The following is a 21,994-nucleotide window of genomic DNA, read 5'->3' as shown; positions in this document are numbered from 1 at the left end:
TCACCTATGTTATTTCATGTAAATATTACCTATGCTATTTCATTCCTACTAAGGTATAGAATGTAGATGTCTATTTTCATGTTTTGTTCATACAGAAAAAGAAGCACATGAGTAATTAAGCAGCTTCTGTATGGTCACACACCCATTAAGGGGTAGAGTTGCAATATGCCCACCTAGTCTTTTATATTAGCTACAATATTGCTAAAATTTAAATGTGGAGAACTATGGATAACATCAACGTGCTGACATAATTAAACATTTATTTATTTATTTATTTATTTATTTATTTATTTATTTAATGGTGTTTCTCACTTGCACTTTCCTTTTTAAAAAAAGATTTCATTTACTTATTCGAGAGCGAGAGAGAGGGGCACAGACACAGACAGAGGGAGAAGCAGGCTCCCCGCAGGGAGCCCGATGAGGGACTCGATTCCGGGACCCTGGGTCACGCCCTGAGCTGAAGGCAGACACTCAACCGCCGAGCCACCCAGGCGTCCCTCACTTGCACTTTCCTTAAACGAATTTCTTGAAACATATATCTTAAAACAAGCTTCGTTTTTTGGGTATCTTTTCTTAAAGGTTTTATTTAAATTCCAGTTAGTTTCAGGTGATTAACAATTACATCAAGACCTAAAACCGTAAGAGTTTTAGAAAAAAACAGGGAAAAAATATCCCTGATATTGGTCTTTGCAATGACGCATTATATATGACACCAAAATTATAAGCAATAAAACCAAAAAAAAAGTGAGATAATATCAACTTAAAATACTCTTGCACAACAAAATGAAAAGCAACCCATGGCAAGGAAAACGGTATTTGCAAACAGCACTTAACATCTAAAATATATAAGAAAATTCAACAGCAAAAAACAATCTGATTTAAAATGGGTAAAAGATTTGAATAGACTGTTTTCCCTGAAGAAGATATGCAAATGGCCAATATGTACATGAAAATGTCCTTAACATTACTGATCATCACAAAAGTGCAAATCAAAATCACAGTGAATGTTACCTCATACTTGTCAGAATGGCTATCAGGAAGATAAGTGATAACAAGTGCTGGTGGCAAGGATTTGAAGTTAAGGGAATCCTTGTGCAAGTTGGTTGGGAATGTAATTCAATATGGGTACTATGGAAGGCAATATGGAGGATGGAGGTTCCTCAAAAAATTAAAAATAGAACTCCATATGATCCAGCAACCACCCTATGGTTACATAACCAAAATAAAATAAAATCCCTCTCTGAAAGAGATTTCTGTATTTCCATGTTTATTGAAGCATTATTTACAATAGCTAAGACATGGAAACAACATACTATACATAAACAAATAGATGAATAAAGAAAAAATATATGAATATTATTCAGCCATTAAAAAGGGAAACCTGCTGTTTGTTTTTTTTTCTTTTGTTTCGTTTGTTTATTTTTTTAATTTCTTTTTATTGGAGTTCAATTTGCCAACATATAGCATAACACCCAGTGTTCATCCCATCAAGTGCCCCCCCTCAGGTCCCATCACCCAGTCACCCCAACCCCCACACCCACCTCCCTTTCCACCACCCCTTCTTCGTTTCCCAGAGTTAGCAGTCTCTCATGTTCTCTTGCCCTCTCTGATATTTCCCCACTCATTTTCTCTCCTTTCCCCTTCATGCCCTTTAACTATTTTCATATTCCCCAACTTAATGAGACCATATAATGTTTGTCCTTTTGTGTGTGTGTGTGTGTGTGTGTGTGTGTGTTCCATCCTTGGAACAAAAGGATGATTTATTTATTTATTTTATTTTTTATTGGTGTTAAATTTGCCAACATATAGAACAACACCCAGTGCTCATCCCATCAAGTGCCCCCCTCACTGCCCGTCACCCAGTCACCCCCACCCCTGCCCACCTCCCTTTCTACCACCCTTTGTTCGTTTCCCAGAGTTAGCAGACTCTCATGTTCTGTCCCCTTTCTGATATTTCCCACTCATTTTTTTTCTTTTTCCCTTTATTCCCTTTCACTACTTTTTATATTCCCCAAATGAATGAGACCACATAATGTTTGTCCTTTTCTGATTGACTTATTTCACTCAGCATAATACCCTCCTGGTCCATCCACGTCGAAGCAAATGGTGGGTCTTTGTCGTTTCTCAAGGCTGAGTAATATTCCATAGTATACACAGACCACGGTTTCTTTATCCATTCATCTTTTGATGGACGCCGAAGCTCCTTCCCCAGTTTGGCTATTGTGGACGTTGCTCCCATAAACACTGGGGTGTAGGTGTCCCAGCGTTTCACTGCATCTGTATCTTTGAGGTAAATCCCCAACAGTGCAATTGCTGGGTCGTAGGGCAGGTCTATTTTTAACTCTTTGAGGAAACTCCACACAGTTCTCCAGAGTGGCTGCACCAGTTCACATCCCCACTGACGGAGTAAGAGGGTTCCCCTTTGTCCACATTCTCTCCAACATTTGTTGTTTCCTGTCTTGTGACTTTTCCCCAATTCTCACTGGTGTGAGGTGGTATCTCATTGTGGTTTGGTTTTATATTTCCCTGATGGCCAGTGATGCGGCGCTTGTTGGTCATATCTATGTCTTCCTCTGTATGATTTCTGTTCATGTCTTTTGCCCATTTCATGATTGGATTGTTTCTTTGCTGTTGAGTTTAATAAGCTCTTTATAGACCTCAGATACTAGCCCTTTATCTGAGAGGTCATTTGCAAATAACTTTTCCCATTCTGTAGGTTGTCTTTTACTTTTGTGGACTGTTTCTTTTGCTGTGCAGAAGCTTCTTATCTTGATGAAGTCCCAATAATTCATTTTTGCTTTTGTTTCTCTTGCTTTCGTGGATATATCTTGCAATAAGTTGCTGTGGCCAAGTTCAAAAATGGTGTTGCCTGTGTTCTCCTCTAGGATTTTGATGGAATCTTGTCTCACATTTAGGTCTTTCATCCATTTTGAGTTCATCTTTGTGTATGGTATCAGAGAATGGTCTAGTTTGATTCTTCTGTATTTGGATGTCCAATTTTCCCAGCACCATTTATTGAAGAGACTGTCTTTTTTCCAGGGAGAGTCTTCCTGCTTTGTCGAATATTAGTTGACCATAAAGTTGAGGGTCCACTTCTGGATTCTCTATTCTGTTCCATTGATCTATGGGTCTGTTTTTGTGCCAGTACCACACTGTCTTGATGACCACAGCTTTGTAGTACAACCTGAAATCTTGCATTGTGATGCCCCCAGCTATGGTTTTCTTTCTTAATATTCCCCTGGCTATTTGGGGTCTTTTCTGATTCCACACAAATCTTAAGATGGTTTGTTCCAACTCTCTGAAGAAAGTCCATGGTATTTTGATAGGGATTGCATGAAATGTGTAAATTGCCCTGGGTAGCATGGACATTTTCACAATATTAATTCTTCCAATCCATGAGCATGGAATATTTTTCCATCTCTTTGTGTCTTCCTCAATTTCTTTCAGAAGTGTTCTATCGTTTTTAGGGTATAGATCCTTTACCTCTTTGGTTAGGTTTATTCCTAGGTATCTTATGCTTTTGGGTGCAGTTGTAAATGGGATTGACTCCTTAATTTCTCTTTCTTCAGTCTCATTGTTAGTGTATAGAAATGCCATTGATTTCTGGGCATTGATTTTGTATCCTGCCACGCTACCAAATTGCTGTATGAGTTCTCGCAATCTTGGGGTGGAGGCTTTTGGGTTTTCTATGTAGAGTATGTCATCGGCGAAGAGGGAGAGTTTGACTTCTTCTTTGCCAATTTGAATGCCTTTAATGTCTTTTTGTTGTCTGATTGCTGAGGCGAGGACTTCCAGTACTATGTTGAATAGCAGTGGTGAGAGTGGACATCCCTGTCTTGTTCCTGATCTTAGGGAAAAGGCTCCCAGTGCTTCCCCATTGAGAATGATATTTGCTGTGGGCTTTTCGTAGATGGCGCTTAAGATGTCGAGGAATGTTCCCCTATCCCTACACTCTGAAGAGTTTTGATCAGGAATGGATGCTGTATTTTGTCAAATGCTTTCTCTGCATCTAATGAGAGGATCATATGGTTCTTGGTTTTTCTCTTGCTGATATGATGAATCACATCGATTGTTTTACAAGTGTTGAACCAGCCTTGTGCGGGACAGCTTCTCATTCTTGTTTTCCGTGACCTCGATAGACAGTTTTGAAGGGATGTGTTGGTCAGCTATTTTGTGTTTTTTTTTTAATTATTTTTTTATTTATCTATGATAGTCACACCCAGAGAGAGAGAGAGAGGCAGAGACAGGCAGAGGGAGAAGCAGGCTCCATGCACCGGGAGCCCGACGTGGGATTCGATCCCGGGTCTCCAGGATCGCGCCCTGGGCCAAAGGCAGGCGCCAAACCGCTGCGCCACCCAGGGATCCCATGGTCAGCTACTTTGTTGCAGGAGCCTCAATTTGGGTGTGTCTGATATTTCTGTCATGAGTAGGCTGGGAATATGGAATTTTGGAAAGACTACCACAGTGGTGAAGTGCTTCTGTGCCTTTCCATCCCATCTCAGTTGGGGGTGCATGAGATTCACACAGCATTACTGCTGACTTTCATCACTGACTTTTGTCACTCAGTTAAAGTTGTGTGTGCCAGTCTGCTGCCCCAAGTCACTGTTTCCCTCTCTCTACACTCTGTTGTTTAGAAGTGTGCTCTAAATCTACCCCACCTTTGGGGTAGGGGGTGGGGAGGATTTTCCTTCACCTCCTGAAGTGAGGAGTCTATTATTAGGAATTCTTTTATTTTTTATTTTTTAAGATTTTATTTATTCATTCATGAGAGATACAGAAACATATGCAGAGGGAGAAGCCAGTTCCCCGTGGGGAGCCTGATGCAGAACTCAATCCCAGGACCCCAGCATCATGACCTGAGCCAAAGGCAGTTATTCAACCACTGAGCCAGGTGCCCCTATCTGGAATTCTATTAAAGCAAAATTAGCCTTTTCTCCCCTATTTGTTCATTTGTTTATATCAATATAAACTTGTGTATATTTATTTCATATTTTGGTTATAGTCCAATGCCGTATTATTAAGAAATCTTTTTGAGTGACAAAAAAAATGAATTAAAGTATCTCCACAATGCTCTGAGGTTGGTACCATTATTATGTCCACTTTACAGGTGAGGAAACTGAATCTTAATGTCAAAACGGCACAGGCCAGATTTGAATCTGTCTGGGTCAGGCAAAAATTGCTCCAGGTTGCTTGCAGGAATTGTCTGCTGGATAACAAACACTTTCCTCTCTCTAGACTTCAGAGGATCCAAACACATCCAGGCCTCCCCTTCTCAATTACCTTCTTCCCTATCCCTTACCCCAATTTGCTCTATTAATTAATTTGTACTTTTATAAAGTTTCTCTTGCCAGAATGTTGAGCAAAAATCACGTCTACCATTTCCACACAGCAGTTATTTCTATCTTCTAAGTTCCCTCCCTGTCTTAACTCCTTGGCATCCATTGTTTTATATTCTATTAGCTCATATGGGCAGAGGACTTGGCAGTTTGTAAAATGCTTTCACACATCATCTGATCCTTGTGATGTCCTTATGAGGTAAGCATCACAACCAATGTGTTTCCCATTCTCTATGGGAGATAGTTGAGGTCAATGAGCCTGAGAAACTTGCCCAGGACCCACTGCTGGGAAGTGGTAAACCCTATAAGGCAGAAGGAACACCATGTAGAATGACTCAAAGGCAAAAACCAGTATGGGACATTTGAGCCAGTGCCCACTGTTCATTATGGAGTATTAATGTGTAACACATTGGTGCCTATTCATATTATTTATTCTTTTTGATTCATTCTTGGTAGGTTTTATGCTTCTAGAAATGTATTCATTTCTTCTAGGTTATCAAATTTGGTGGCATATAATTGTATATGGCAGTTATTTTCTGATCATATGCATTCCTGTAGTGTCAGTTGTAATGGCTCCTTTAGTTTCTAATTTTATTTATTGAAATCTTTTTGTCTTGTTTAGTGTAGCTAAAGGTTTGAGAGTTTTATCTTTCAAAAATACACGTACATTTTAAAGATTTGTTTTGAGAGAGAAAGAGAGAGAGAGAGAGCACACAGGTGGGAGGAGAGAGAATCTCAAGCAGGCTCTGCACTCATGACCTTGAGATCATGACCTGAGCTGAAACCAAGAGTCAAAGGCTTAACTGACTATACTACCCAGGTGCCCTGATATATATATATGTTTATTTATGTATGTAATATGTATGTCCAATGTGGGACTCAAACTCATGACCCCAAGATTAATAGTCATATGCTTTACTGATGGAGCCAGCCAGACACGCCTGTTTTATCTTTTTGAAAAACCAGCTCTTAGTTTCATTGATTGATCATTTTTTATTGTTCTTCTAGTCTCTATTTCTTTTATTTCCAGTAAATACCAGTGCATACCTTACTAGGTATGAATCTTTTTCAGCTTTGTCCAAAGGTTTGACATTACCCGTCCAATTAAGACAATGAGGATAATATATACTACTTAGATAAAACTCAGCGCATCACCTGCATGTTTTGCTATTCATTTTGCCCTCTCTATGACATTATACACACTTTTTACCCCATCATCAGATGCTATGTCCTTTAACCCACTGATTGCAACTTATTTTAAAGTAACTCTTAACTTCTCTCTGATAGATAGCTAAAGTTTTGATGGAGTGACAAGGAGTTGTAAAGCATAAAAAATTTTAGATACAAAATGGCCCTTTTGTATCTAAAGGATAACCTTAGACCCTATAAGCTCTCTTGAACTGTCTATTTCCTGTAGGCTTTGCCCACTACTTATTATTTTTCCAACACTAGCAAAATGACTATTTCATACAAATATTTAAGTGTTTTGTTGAATTAATGGACAATATAAAATGTGTATCGGGGGTCCCTGGGTGGTTCAGTGGTTTAGTGCCGCCTTCAGCCCAGGGCGTGATCCTGGAGACCCGGGATAGAGTCCCAAGTTGGGCTCCCTGCATGGAGCCTGCTTCTCCCTCTGCCTGTGTCTCTGCCTCTCTCTCTCTCTCTTGTGTCTCTCATGAATAAATGAATAAAATCTTTTAAAAAAGTGTATCTAGAACAGGGATAGGAGAAGAAAAGAGAGAAAAAGGCAAACATACTGGGGAAAGTTAGTTGAGAAAATGAATTCTACCAAATGGCTCATTTTTGTTAGGTACCAAGTTGAAAGTACATCCTCTTTCTTAATTCTTACTCTGCCTTGTCTTCACCTTCATCAAATGAAAACAAACAAACAAACAAACAAACAAACAAATAACTAAAGTTGATCTATGTGAAGTTATACAATGCCTTAGGGTTTTTTAGAACATATAAGTATAATGAAATTGGAACCATTAATTGAATCACACAATAATTCTACAGAGAAGAGAAAAAAATGTATTGAAAAGAAGAAACTGGTTCATAAAATAAGATTAAAAAATACATCTTTTAAAAATAAGATTAAAAAATACATCTAATCTTTTAATAAGATTAAAAAAATACATTTGAGTTTCAAGTTTAAAAAAATGCCAACACCAAAGACTGGCATCGAGTGGTAACAGTGGCAGTTTATTAATAATCTGTCATGTAAAGCTGACACAGTATATGCTGAATTCTGCTCTGCTTTACAATGAAATCCCATCCATTTTATTACTACCAGAATTAAATATGTTCTATTGAAAGGCTTTAGTAAGCTTAAATATGATTTAAAGTTCTTTTTCCAATACATTTATTGCTTTCCTAACACCTTATTATCAAGAAGTCAGATCAACAAAAGTCTAATCTTGATTCTCCCACATATCCATGGTATACCAAACAGGGAGCAAGATAAAACACACATGTTTATAGGGGTTGATAGGTTTGCCTTTAGACAAATGGAAAAGTCATAGCAACTAAATTACTTGTTTCTGACACGTTGGGAGCAGGGAGGAGACTGCTGGAAATAATATAGGGTAAGTATTAAATAATAAAGGGTAAGTATTAAAAGTTACACCTGTAGAATTCACAGATGGATAATTTTTTTAATCAGAATTAGGTGTGAGCTATCCAGATAGGAAGAATCTATTTAAAGGTGTAAAAAGGTGATTGTCCATATTCAGACTAAAGGATTTGGAGGAGGTATTTTATAAGTAAACATCAATGAACCAGATTTTCATAAATGGTAATTGAAGTTAAATTCCATTTTTTCTACGTATTGTTCAGTTTGGCTATGCAGGATTATATCACCACCAGTTACCTAACATATTTTACATGACCTCTGTTAGTGTCAGGCTTCCAAAAGTGTGCTATGAGGATCTGAGGGAAGACAGGCTAAAAAGCATATGAGCCAGTCCAATTAGTAGAAAGGTTAAGAGTCATTACACAGTAAAACAACTGGAACAGAGTTCAGGATTTGGCATAGCGATCAGTAAAGAAATAAGTAAAACTCTGTACTATAAATATGTTGAGTTAGAATACTAGTTTTCATCCATCAGATAGTTAAGAGTATTCTTATTACTGAATAGTAAGACCATAATCTCAGATACACTTGTCTTTATTCCATGATTAAAACGTTTTTCAAATGAAACTTGAGAATTTGTGTCTATTTCCAAAATCTCAGAATAGAAATATAAATACAAAAGCTCTGCAAGATTTCCAACTTTAATCTCTTTCATTGAAAATATTAATCATCAAGTAGCAATATTCTAACACCTACTACTAGATAAGAGTGCAGAGAGGAGGATGTGGGGAAAGAGGATACCAGGAAGTAAGTATACTACCCAAGATAAAATTTTGCCATGGATAATAGAAATGAAAAGGTGTGTGTGAGTGTATGTGTGTGTATTTCTCATTTATTGGAGAAAGCATTATATAACGGTACTTGTTAATAAATTTCTACAAAGAAGAGGTTTACAAGTTCAAAAGAAGAATAGAAGAGAAGTAGAACAGCAGAAGCCTCAGTTTTCCCCATTCTAAATTCAGGCAATTGGAAGTGACAATTTTTAAAGTTTCATAATTCTCAGATAGACAATTCCAAGTGAATTTCCATAAACCATAATTGACTCATGATCATTGGCTAAGTAGCTCAACATGTAATTCACCATGTGAATATAAATGGAAACTTTGGTCAAAATAAAAGTGTCTTAAAAAAATAAATAAAAGTATTTTTTGTATAAAATATTCAGAATATCAAGGTGAGCACTTCCTAAGGAGCTGGATTTGTTGGCATTATGTGTGCAAAGTGTTAAAGAGAAAGTACATAACACTGGATTTAGGAAAACCTCTGGGAGCATGACATAATGCACATAATGACTGTACTGTAGCCATCAGCTTCCAGGTGGTGAAGGGTTGTAGTGTGCTGTGGTAAGTGGTATGTTGTGGTAGGTGGCATGTTGTGGTACGTGTGTGTACACATGCACACAATGGGTCACACGAACAATTACATTCTTTTTCTTTTTTCTTGTCTATTTTCGCCCCCCCCCACCCCCCGTTTCTTATTCCTGACCATACTATGGGCACTTGCCTTTTTGGAAGCTAACAAAAACTCGTTAGCTTCTCCCTGAGCTATTGCTTAAATAATTTCTTTTTTCCCCGTCTCACTCACTCCTTAAGCTTCATTTGGTATAGTGAAGACAGCATAAGCTTTGGAGGCTATCATGCTGGTAACATATGGAAAAGTTATGATTATCTGAGAATCACAGACTTTTAACTATGTACAATACGAGAGTCCCCTTTTCCTCCTTCACGTTTTAAATTCCTTGTTTCCTTCCCATTGTGCTTACATATAAAAATATACTTTGTTCTTCATTCTGCTCCAAAACAATTTCCCAAACGGTATTCTAAACACAAATCTGTGTCAGAATCCTCTTGGGACGCTTGATGAAAATTTCACTTCCGAGGTTTTACTCTAGATCTTACCAAATCAGACACCTTGGATGGTATGGGTACCTGGAAATGTGTGCTTTCATAAGCTTGCTTTGGGAAATGTGCACATGGAAGTTGCATACAACTGATCTAAACCATTATGCTTACGCAGTGGTTTAACAGTCTTGTATTAGGTTCTAGAAACTATTTTCTGAGAAAATCTTAATCATAGCTGGCAGGCTGCCTTCTAAATTTAACATAAGAAAAACTAAAAGTGGGAAATGGAATTAATTGCCCTTCGCAACAGTTCAACCTGGACGGAGATGATTGTGGGAGCACTGCACTCACTTGAATAACTCACCAGAAACCTGTGGCTGACTCTTCCTTTTGTGATTTTTGATCGTCATTCTGGATTCCTTGTATTACATGTTACTAAATACTAATAAATGTATTGCTTATTCATCTTTTCTTTCCCTCCTATATCCTAATTTTAGAAGAAAAATATCGTAATATAGTACAGAAATCATAAAGGACAGGGTTTATGGGTAAGAAGACAATTTTGTCACTCTTCTCTGAAAATTTGAGCATTTAAATGACAATGTGACAATATAATAAATATTTTTATTTCTTTAAATTTGTAAAAGAGTTTCCTGAATATTTCTCACTGCTTGTTTTTTATAGATGAAATAAACTGCTTCATATAGTAGAAGTAAGACAGCATGACATGTGGTTTGTCATTTCAAACCACAAATTCAATTATTGGTGTATGAAAACACATGGGTATGTTGAGTATAGTTCCATAGGATAACTTTTAAAAATTATATCAGAATATTGTGTGTGTCTTCAGTTACATGATTATTTTCTCTAGGAAGATCATAGGGCTTCAAATGAATGAGTGAAACACACTTGGCTAGCAATATTTTAAAATCATTTTTGTTTCAGTTAAAGTCACTGATGCTGACTATGAAAAAAAGAAGTATTACATTTTGACTGTCCAGTTTCCCCTTCTCAGAAACTATGTACAATCAAGGCCATTTTGTATGTGTTTCCTTTGCTATCTTCCCATCTCCATTGGCTTTTCCTGGGAGTTTAAGTGGTGTCACCCCCCAGCACTGTGCAACACCTCTCTAGGGGCCAGGAATATCCTGGCTTTTCTCATACAACAAAAGGAAATCCTTTGAGGTCTAAAACATTAAGTTTTCCTAAAGTAACTAGAAAAAAAGATAAGAGAGCCCTAACCAGAAGCAGTTGGGTTTATGGAATACAGAACCCTAATTATCAGCTACTACAGACTGGCTAGGCTGTCCCCCCATATGTCATATCGTACTTTCTCCCATCTCTTTTAAGGGAGGAGAAGTTCCACATGTAACTAGCTATCTTTGAAGAAAACAGATGATGTTTTATCCATGTGCAGGATAAAAGAAATCTTTCTTCTTTCTGGAGGGTCAGTGATATATTGTCCAAAGTCTCAGATGTTTCAGCATTTACTCAGAAGTCTCTTTTATTTTTATGTAGAGTAAACAAAACATCATCCTAAAATTCCAGAACTCAAAAAAACTTAGAAATCAGATTATTCCACTATCACATATTATAAATGATAAAATGAAGACCAGAAGGCTATACTTCTAGAAAATCTTACTAGATGGAAACATTCCCCTTATCTGCCTTCACTACTAGCAAACCTCGTATTCTCTCTTTAAGATCTAGTTCAAATTTTCTATCTGTGAGGTAGGACACTTTCATTGACTCCCACAGGCACTTATTATTACCCTGGCCTCTCCTATAACATTTGTTTCATATCCTTCTAATACGATCTATCATCTCTGGTACACCTCTCTGGCTGTGAAACCTTGAGCGAGTTTCATATCTTAATCTCAATTTTACTGCAATAAGCAACAGTCCCTCTCTCGGGGATACTATAAGGATTAAAATAAATAATCATTGTAAAGGATTTAGCACATTTCCTGGTACATCATGCATGCTCAACAAATCTTAGTGTTGTCAGGCTAATTTACGTATCCACATGTCCTTCCCTTTCACTAATTGGGGAGTTCCAAAATGAGCTCTTATTTGGTCAGTAGCCCAGTGACTGGCACTGGGTGGTGCACACTTTACCCTCAAGAAGTCTGCATTGAACATGTTAAAGAATGAATCTTTGTTTTGTTTTGTTTTGTTTTGCTTTTTTTGTTTGTTTTTTTGAAGAATGAATATTCTTACATGCCTGGTCCCTCATAAAATCCTTTCTCTGTCATATATCCTTCAGAATAGGCACAATGCCATTTAATCCCTTAATCAAAATTATTTCCAAAAGTTTAAAATAAAACATAGAATAAGCCAGTGCTTTGGTTATGTGTGTCCTTAGCAAAGTCAGGATTTTCTGTTTTACTTGAGAAATTTCATACCAAGTATAATTAATGTGTCCTTCTATGATTTCTCAAGAAGAAAATGTAGTCCCACCCAAATATATTGGATTTTATCCTTAATTTATATTCAACCTTTTCCTGATGCTGTGATTTGACCTGAAAGTATTGAAGTTATATCTCTATTTCATGCGTGGGCAAATGCTCTAGCCATAGTATTCAAAACAATTTTGCATGGCAAGCTTTTTCTAGAACATTTTACCTGTCATGCTTGAAATTTACATTAGAAGAATAATTGACTTCCTTACTTAATGATATCTTTAAGGAACTATGAAAATTCATGAATAAAATTCTATTTTAGAATAATTTGAAGTAAAGAATCTTACTTTAATGATTCAGTTAATAGATAAACGCATACTTAAATATAATAAAACATGCTGTTATAATTATCAATTTTGAAAATAATCTATGATGTGAAAAAAATCAATATTCACAAGGATAAACATGTTTACTCTGTTACAGACTTACTGTAAAATTATGATGCCGTAGGAAACCCATCTCTATCACAGACTTCTATCTGGGTAGTCATACAGATCCTATGAACACAGGAACCCAATGCTATTAATAAGAGACAGATTAGAGGGATCCCTGGGTGGCGCAGCGGTTTAGCGCCTGCCTTTGGCCCAGCGCGCGATCCTGGAGACTGGGGATTGAGTCCCACGTCGGGCTCCCGGTGCATGGAGCCTGCTTGTGTCTCTGCCTCTCTCTCTGTCTCTGTGTGACTATCATAAATAAATAAAAATTAAAAAAAAAAAAGAGAGACACGTTAGAACCTCTTCAGGTTAGAAACAAACTTCACAAAGATTTTTGTTTGAATTAGGTATTAGTTGATTATAAATGTTATCACTTATAACAGAGGAAACTCAACTTCTTGGCTTCAGAGACTTATCAAAATAAAAAGCCCCCCTTAGCTAAAAATTTTCATATAATACTTTCAGGGATAGTCTACCTTAGGTAAATGCATTTTACAGATTTTAGAGCAGGGGCAAAAAAGCTCATTTTAAAGATCTACACTCAAAAAAGAAAATTAGCATTGCCCCTAAATTATAGATGTTCCTAGCTTGTGATTTCTTCATTGATTCAGATATTATGAAATGGCGTTTTCAAGTTGGCAGAAAGGGTAACGGGAAGGTGGATCTCATTTATGCTGCTTCAAAATATTTAGAGCATTCGTAATTTCTCTCCCCCCCCTTTCTCTCTCTCTCACAAACACACACACACACACACACACACAATTATCTCCTATAAGTATAAATATCCAGCACAATAGAAGTATCAACAGAATAATAATTACCGTATCTTTTAAAGTTGCTATATATTTTGGAATAATAATAGGTTTTCCTCAGTCTCCTCAGACTTTCACCATCCTCCAACTTGTTCCATTCATTTTACAATAGTGCAGATTATTGTCCGTTCCAGAGTACTTAGCAAGAATGTTAGGAAACCAGAAGAATTTCTAAGTCAAATTCTTAATGATAACATTGTGGTTTCTTTTAACACTTTACTTATGAGCTAAATGCTCGTGGTCTTACTCTAAGCACACAATGGAGACTTATTGATTTAACTTAAAAATAGATTGACCTCTTTGAATACAGCAAAAGAAATAAAGCACCTCTTACTCTTAAGTTTATTTTGAGATAACAAGGTATTCATAATGACATTATCTTTCTTTGTAGCCCACCAGATTGGAATAAGATGACGTAGTTGAAATGAATTCATATTCTGGAATGCATTCTATTAAATACAGTATATTTGAATTTTGTAATAATTATACATTGAAATAAACTCACTAATCAGTGAATGATTATAACAAGTAACAATACATTTCAAATAAGCATGCTTAGCTTATTTATTTGACTCTGAAATCAAAATTTCGAGACAGACTTCCTTGATTTATGATGGGGTTATATCCTGATTAACCCATCATAAATTAAAAATGTCATAAGTTGAAACGCACTTGTACACCTAACCTACTGACCACTATAGCTTAGTTTTAGCCCAACTTAAATGTGCCCAGACCACTTACGTTAGTCTATAGTTGGATAAAATCCTTTAATAATGTTGATTGTCTCATGTAATTTATTGAATACTGTACTGAAAGTGAAAGAGATTGGCCATGCGGCATAAGAATGGTTGTCAGTGTGTCAGTTGTTTACTCTTGTGATGGCATTACGGGCCAGGAGCTGTGGCTCACTGCTACTCCCTGGCATTGGGGGAGAGGACTGTGCTACATACTATCAGCCTGGGGAAAGATTCAAATTCAAAATCTGAAGTATGGTTTTTATTCAATGTGTATAGCGTTCACACGATTGCAAGTAGGGTATCATATGCGTATAATGAATTCTGAGATAATTAGGGTTTTAATATTACCATATTCTTCTGTTGCAGACATAAATTATGGTTATTATGGGTAAAAAAAAGGAGATCTTTGAATGAGAAGCCATTTGATTAAATTCCAAGTTTTTCTGTATTTATTAATCATGACTAATCTGATATGCTGTTCTCAAGATTATAACTAGGGATATGCTGGACAAAAATGGAGTGGGATGGTCTGAAGTAAATGCAAACAATTCTTATGGGCAAAATTTCAGATAGAATGTGTGAGAATACACGTCAGTTTATGATAGTGCAGATAGATATAAGTTATGATATAATTATGCTATTAAATAAATGAAATGAGGCATCAGGGACGACATGCTACAAACACAACTGCAAGGCAATCAGCTGTCCCACCTTCACAAACAGATTTGAGGAATGACAGGAAATTTTTGATTGCCGATGTTTTCAACCTTGCCAAAAAAGGAAGATACAAATGTATAGAAACTTCCTTGCAAGTTAATGAGGAAAAATGGTCCATTTTCATTTCTCTTCTATCAGATTCTCTCGTTTTGAGATGTGGTTTTCTAGAGACGATGATGGTAATGACAGAAGTTTATAGAGCTCTTTCAATTTTCACTTATTCTAGTAAATTCCTCCTTCTATATTGTTCTTACTTGTGCTTATGTTCAACTGCGAAAGGTCATGTGAAGGTTAGAAATTCTTTGCTCAATAAAATAAACTTTTCCTATTTTTCCCCAATTGTTTATTTAAGAATACCAGCCATTGCTACTCCTTTCCATTTGTCACTGCCCTGATCACACTGTAGACTCATTTTATAATCCCAAATACTGTTGAAGTCTGTTGTATAAAAATAGATTTAATCTCAACCCCGTAGAATGCAGAGGTCTCAATGGTTACCATATGTCTTTGCAGTGTCAATTCATACATATATTTACACATATCAACCTAGAACAATTAGCTACAATTGGGTTGCTAGATCATTGGCTTGAATGAATCCCTGGAATGTCTAGTATTTAATCTTTCTTCCCCACTTCTAATTTGGTTTTTATCTAAAGTAATAACTCCAAATCCATACTCTGAGTAGAAGAAAGTAAAACAATACATTCTCAATCCCAAAAGCAGTTATTGATTCTTTTTTAAAAAATATTTTATTTAGGGGATCCCTGGGTGGATCAGCGGTTTGGCACCTGCCTTTGGCCAGGGCGCGATCCTGGAGTCCCGGGATCGAGTCCCGCGTCGGGCGCCCGGCATGGAACCTGCTTCTCCCTCTGCCTGTGTCTCTGCCTCTCTCTCTCTCTGTTTTTCATAAATAAATAAATAAAATGTTTTTTAAAAGATTTATTTATTTATTTATTTATTTATTTATTCAACTACTGAGCCACCCACGCATCCTGAGTTATTGATTCTTTTACTAGCGCCTGTCTCCCAATTTCATCTTGACCAACTCAGTTGTGAATGTTTTTGCTATATAATCAATTGCTCTAATCTAGGACTCATGTTTGTTGTCTCTTTTTCTCTCACCCTCTACATTCAATCAGTTATTAAGTCCTTTTGATTCTGCCTCCAATAGATTGCAAATCCATGTCAGTGGTCCCATCCTGGTCTAGGACATCATATCTTTCTCTCTTGGAAATCTTTAAGTGTCTCCTCCTAAATGCTCTTTCCACTTCTAGTCTTACTTCCCACTAATTCATTCTCCATAAAGCACTTATCTTAAAACATAAATGCAATTACCACACACTTTTGCTTAAAAGCATCCAGTGGCTTCCAATGGCATTTACAATGAAATCCAATACACTTGTTATGGACTACAAAGCTTACTTCATTTCAAGCCCCTCTCCTTTTTACGTACTATGCTCCTGCTACACTAACATTCTTTTATTTCTTTGGACATTCCAAGCTCCTCCTTAATTCAGAATCTAGAAGTCCCATTATACTGTCTTTCTATCTCCATTTCTTCATGTAGTGAGCTCATCTTTCATGAGTTTACTTTCATGAGTAAAGTTATTAATTATCAATTTCTGTATTCATTATTCTACATTTGAGAATATTTTCCTTCATGACATTTATCAAAGGTGAGATTTATTTTGCACGTTTAATTCTTTTTCCCCCATTAAACTGTGAAATAAGTAAGATAAAAACTTTGTCAGCTCTGCCATTGTGAGATAAGTTAGACATTTTCTCAGCACAGAGTGAATTCTTCCTAAATTTGTTAATGGAAAGAAGGAAAGAGAGAGAAAAGAAAGGATGGAGAGAGAGATGGTTGGAAAAGGAATGTGTTTGAGAAACAAATGTTTGATTTAGCAAAAGAAACCCGGTAATCTGTCTAGCTCACATACAATTGTTTTTCTAGATAGCAAAAATTCACAGGGTATCTGCTACTGCCAGATGTTGTGCCAGGAACTAGAAAATATTTCTGTTTTTCATAGGGGAACTCTAACGTTACTTTAGGAGTTCAGTGAAATAAATATACCATTGAATAGGTCAACAGAAATAAAAGAAAAAATAGACTATTTCGTGTGTCCAATCATTTTATCCTGAAGTTCATTCTTCATTTATGTACCAAAGATTTTTTGTTATATATTTTTTCAGACTTTATCTCTTTTTGGTCTTTTTAAAGGGTGTTCGTGCTCTCAGATTATAATTTTATTGTATTATTCAATCTTTTAATTTTGAGTTCAGACTATGCATAATAAAACAATGTACATGTGTATAATTCTTTAGTTTATACCACTTTCCTTCATGTAGCATGTTAATTACACGTCTTTGAACTCTTTTGCCCCCAAGCGCTGAAATCTCTGTGAAAATCAAGTCAAGTGCCAGTATTTAACTGGCATCAATTACTTGTATCTGTGATATGTCTCTACCGCATTGTTCCCTTTAACTATCATTTACCTTCAGGGATGGCTTCATAAATCAAATCCTGAAGTATTTGTGTAAACCATGCTGTATTTCACAGGTAAACATTAATAAACTTGTTATTTAACTATTTGAAATGGCTAGTGGAGGATCAAACCTATCAATGCTACATACAGTCTTTGTACCAATCATCAAGATACCTTTCTGGTTTCACCACTGCTCCCCCTGCTCTAATTACCCCACATAGATCAGTAACTTAGTAAAAGTAAAAATCACCTAATTAGCTTTTAATTAGCACACACTCCATATTTCATCATCTTTGGCTATCTAAAATAGACAAGCAGATCTAAAAGAAGAAAAAAAAGCTCTTTTTTTTTAAAAAAAAAAAAAACAGATACAAACACCACACTCTCCAAATATATGAAAGTAAATAAAATACAATTTTTAGCCTTAAGGATTTTAACCAATAAGCCCTATATTTTTCTCATCAGATTTTTCACTATTATAAAGATTTTTAAATGATTGCTAATTATTAAAAACAACCTATTATATATATGGTTTCTTTCATACTTTCATTGCTTAGGAGTTACTCCAAAGTTAATGATGGCTTGTATTATGGACCCAGAGATTTTTTTTTTAAATGGTCAAAATTGGGTACGTGAATATGAAATTATCGAACTTTCCATTTTAAGTGATTATCCAATTATGTCTCATTACGTTTCTTAAGTATTTCAACTATTCTGGAGACAGTTGAAGGTATTTAAATCAAGATGAATACTTCTTCACATGCAATTCAAACCATGCACAATAGAACAAAACAGTCTGTGGCAAGCATATACACATTTGCATAATTGACTCCGAATCTTAAGGAAGACTTAATACTGATTTTTACACTATTATTCCTATCAAGCACCAAACAGGTATGCGATGAACTTCCGTGTCATGGAAAACTTTATACATATACATGTCTATACATAAATCTCAAGGCAAATAAAATCTCAATGTAGTACATAATATTCTGTAGTTAATCCTTTAGACTATATTTATCATGGCTGTTATGTGTTTATGCAATTTATGAAACGTGATATTTTGGAGACAACTAAGTACATTTTATTAATTTTATTTGAATGCTAAGACTAAATTCTGAGTTTTTTTTAATGATTCTGTAGATTATTTATTTTGCAGGCTTCACTTAATATATGCTGGAAATAAATTATCATAGTACATTAAGAGTTAAAGTCAAATTTTGATCTTTATGTTGCTGAATGTTCATTTCAAAATTGTAACTGATGGAGGGGAGGGGCAAGAAGGCGGAAGAGTAGGGTCCCCAAATCACCTGTCCCCACCAAATTACCTACATAACCTTCAAATCATCCTGAAAATCGACGAATTCGGCCTGAGATTTAAAGAGAGACCAGCTGAAACGCTACAGTGAGAAGAGTTCGCGCTTCCATCAAGGTAGGAAGACCGGGGGGAAAAAGAAATAAAGAAGCAAAAGGCCTCCAAGGGGGAGGGGCCCCGCGAGGAGCTGGGCAGGAGAGCCCCGTCCTGGAGGAGCAGGAGCTGCACCAACCTTCCCGGGCGGAAAGGGGCTCGCAGGGAGTTAGAGCAGGACCCAGGAGGGCGGGGATGCCCTCGGGCTCCCTGGGACACTAACAGGCACCTGCGCCCCGGGAGAGTGCCCCGAGCTCCCTAAGACGGCAGCTCGCACAGCGGGACCCGGAGCAGCTCGGAGGGGCTCGGGCGGCGGCTCCGCGGAGGGGGCTGCGGGGCGGGAGCGAATCCAACAGCGCAGGCCCCGGAGCACAGGGCGCCGGGACACAGCCCAGGATCCGGCCTCCCCCGGGACAGGCAGAGACCCAGAGGGCCCAGGACAGCAAGGACGCTCCTGCCCAGAGCTGAGCAGATCAGCGGCCCCGCCCCGGAGCCTCCAGGCCCTGCAGACGGAGAGCCCCGGAGCTACTGCGGGGGCTGAATCCCGGTTCCCAGAGCTGCCGCCCCACTGTGGCTGTTCCTCCTGGGGCCTCACGGGGTAAACAGCCCCCACTGAGCCCTGCACCAGGCGGGGGGCAGAGCAGCTCCCCCAAGTGCTAACACTTGAGAATCAGCACAGCAGGCCCCTCCCCCAGAAGACCAGCAACACGGACCAGTTCCAGGGGAAGTCAAGGGACTTAAAGTGTACAGAATCAGAAGATACTCCCCCGAGTTTGTTTTTTTTTTTCTTTCTGATTTCTGATTGCTTCCCCCACCCCCCCCTTTTTTTCCACCTTTCTTTTTCTTTCTCTTTTTCTTCTCTTTTTTCCTTTTTTTCTTTTTTCTTTTTCTCTTTTCTTTCCTTCTCTCTCTCTCTTTTTCTCCTTTTCCCAATACAACTTGTTTTTGGCCACTCTGCACTGGGCAAAATGACTAGAAGGAAAACCTCACCTCAAAAGAAAGAATCAGAAACAGTTCTCTCTCCCACAGAGTTACAAAATCTGGATTACAATTCAATGTCAGAAAGCCAATTCAGAAGCACTATTATACAGCTACTGGTGGCTCTAGAAAAAAGCATAAAGGACTCAAGAGACTTCATGACTGCAGAATTTAGATCCAATCAGGCAGAAATTAAAAATCAATTGAATGAGATGCAATCCAAGCTAGAAGTCCTAACGACGAGGCTTAACGAGGTGGAAGAACGAGTGAGTGACATAGAAGACAAGTTGATGGCAAAGAGGGAAACTGAGGAAAAAAGAGACAATTAAAAGACCATGAAGACAGATTAAGGGAAATAAACGACAGCCTGAGGAAGAAAAACCTACGTTGAATTGGGGTTCCCGAGGGCACTGAAAGGGCCAGAGGGCCAGAATATGTATTTGAACAAATCCTAGCTGAAAACTTTCCTAATCTGGGTAGGGAAACAGGCATTCAGATCCAGGAAATAGAGAGATCCCCCCCTAAAATCAATAAAAACCGTTCAACACCTCGACATTTAATAGTGAAGCTTGCAAATTACAAAGATAAAGAGAAGATCCTTAAAGCAGCAAGAGACAAAAAATCCCTGACTTTTATGGGGAGGAGTATGAGGGTAACAGCAGACCTCTCCACAGAGACCTGGCAGGCCAGAAAGGGCTGGCAGGATATATTCAGGGTCCTAAATGAGAAGAACATGCAACCAAGAATACTTTATCCAGCAAGGCTCTCATTCAAAATGGAAGGAGAGATAAAGAGCTTCCAAGACAGGCAGGAACTGAAAGAATATGTGACCTCCAAACCAGCTCTGCAAGAAATTTTAAGGGGGACTCTTAAAATTCCCCTTTAAGAAGAAGTCCAGTGGAACAATCCACAGAAACAAGGACTGAATAGATATCATGATGACACTAAACTCATATCTGTCAATAGTAACTCTGAACGTGAACGGGCTTAATGACCCCATCAAAAGGCGCATGGTTTCAGACTGGATAAAAAAGTAGGACCCATCTATTTGCTGTCTACAAGAGACTCATTTTAGACAGAAGGACACCTACAACCTGAAAATAAAAGGTTGGAGAACCATTTACCATTCAAATGGTCCTCAAAGGAAAGCAGGGGTAGCCATCCTTATATCAGATAAACTAAAATTTACCCCGAAGACTGTAGTGAGAGATGAAGAGGGACACTATATCATACTCAAAGGATCTATCCAACAAGAGGACTTAACAATCCTCAACATATATGCCCCGAATGTGGGAGCTGCCAAATATTTAAACCGATTAATAACCAAAGTGAAGAAATACTTAGATAATAATACACTTATACTTGGTGACTTCAATCTAGCTCTTTCTACCCTCGATAGGTCTTCTAAGCACAACATCTCCAAAGAAATAAGAGCTTTAAATGATACCCTGGACCAGATGGATTTCACACATATCTACAGAACTTTACATCCAAACTCAACTGAATACACATTCTTCTCAAGTGCACAAGGAACTTTCTCCAGAATAGGCCACATACTGGGTCACAAATCGGGTCTGAACCGATACCAAAAGACTGGGATCGTCCCCTGCATATTCTCAGACCATAATGCCTTGAAATTAGAACTAAATCACAACAAGAAGTTTGGAAGGACCTCAAACACGTGGAGGTTAAGGACCATCCTGCTAAAAGATGAAAGGGTCAACCAGGAAATTAAGGAAGAATTAAAAATATTCATGGAAACTAATGACAATAAAGATACAACCGTTCAAAATCTTTGGGATGCAGCAAAAGCAGTCCTGAGGGGGAAATACATTGCAATACAAGCATCCATTCAAAAACTGGAAAGAACTCAAATACAGAAGCGAACCTTGCACATAAAGGAGCTAGAGAAAAAACAGCAAATGGACCCTACGCCCAGCAGAAGAAGAGAGTTAATTAAAATTCGAGCAGAACTAAATGAAATCGAGACCAGAAGAACTGTGGAACAGATCAACAGAACCAGGAGTTGGTTCTTTGAAAGAATTAATAAGATAGATAAACCATTAGCCAGCCTTATTAAAAAGAAGAGAGAGAAGACTCAAATTAATACAATCATGAATGAGAAAGGAGAGATCACTACCAACATCAAGG

At 37.5% G+C, this 21,994-nt stretch overlaps 1 protein-coding gene across 7 annotated transcripts in view; it reads right to left on the bottom strand.

Annotated features, from left to right (window-relative positions):
* Nucleotides 1-1,246: 1,246 nt before the first annotated feature.
* The window catches only part of LOC140597417 (small G protein signaling modulator 1-like), an 80,478-nt gene continuing 59,730 nt past the window's right edge, over nucleotides 1,247-21,994 (bottom strand). For 2 of the 7 annotated variants that reach the window (XM_072745679.1, XM_072745686.1), the window contains 2 exons: nucleotides 12,701-12,954; nucleotides 1,247-4,131 (listed from right to left, as the gene is read on the bottom strand). The gene's annotated coding sequence lies outside the window, so the exon portion shown is untranslated. Of the gene's footprint in view, nucleotides 4,132-7,517; nucleotides 12,955-13,526 lie in introns of those variants that run through there. The other 5 variants (XM_072745678.1, XM_072745685.1, XM_072745680.1 and 2 more) reach the window with 4 other exon arrangements.

The sequence above is a fragment of the Vulpes vulpes genome, unplaced genomic scaffold (assembly GCF_048418805.1).
Source record: "Vulpes vulpes isolate BD-2025 unplaced genomic scaffold, VulVul3 u000000663, whole genome shotgun sequence".
NCBI classification, from domain to species: domain Eukaryota; kingdom Metazoa; phylum Chordata; class Mammalia; order Carnivora; family Canidae; genus Vulpes; species Vulpes vulpes.
The sequence above is the reverse complement of the archived record's forward strand: the minus strand, read 5'-3'. Positions and strand labels throughout refer to the sequence as shown.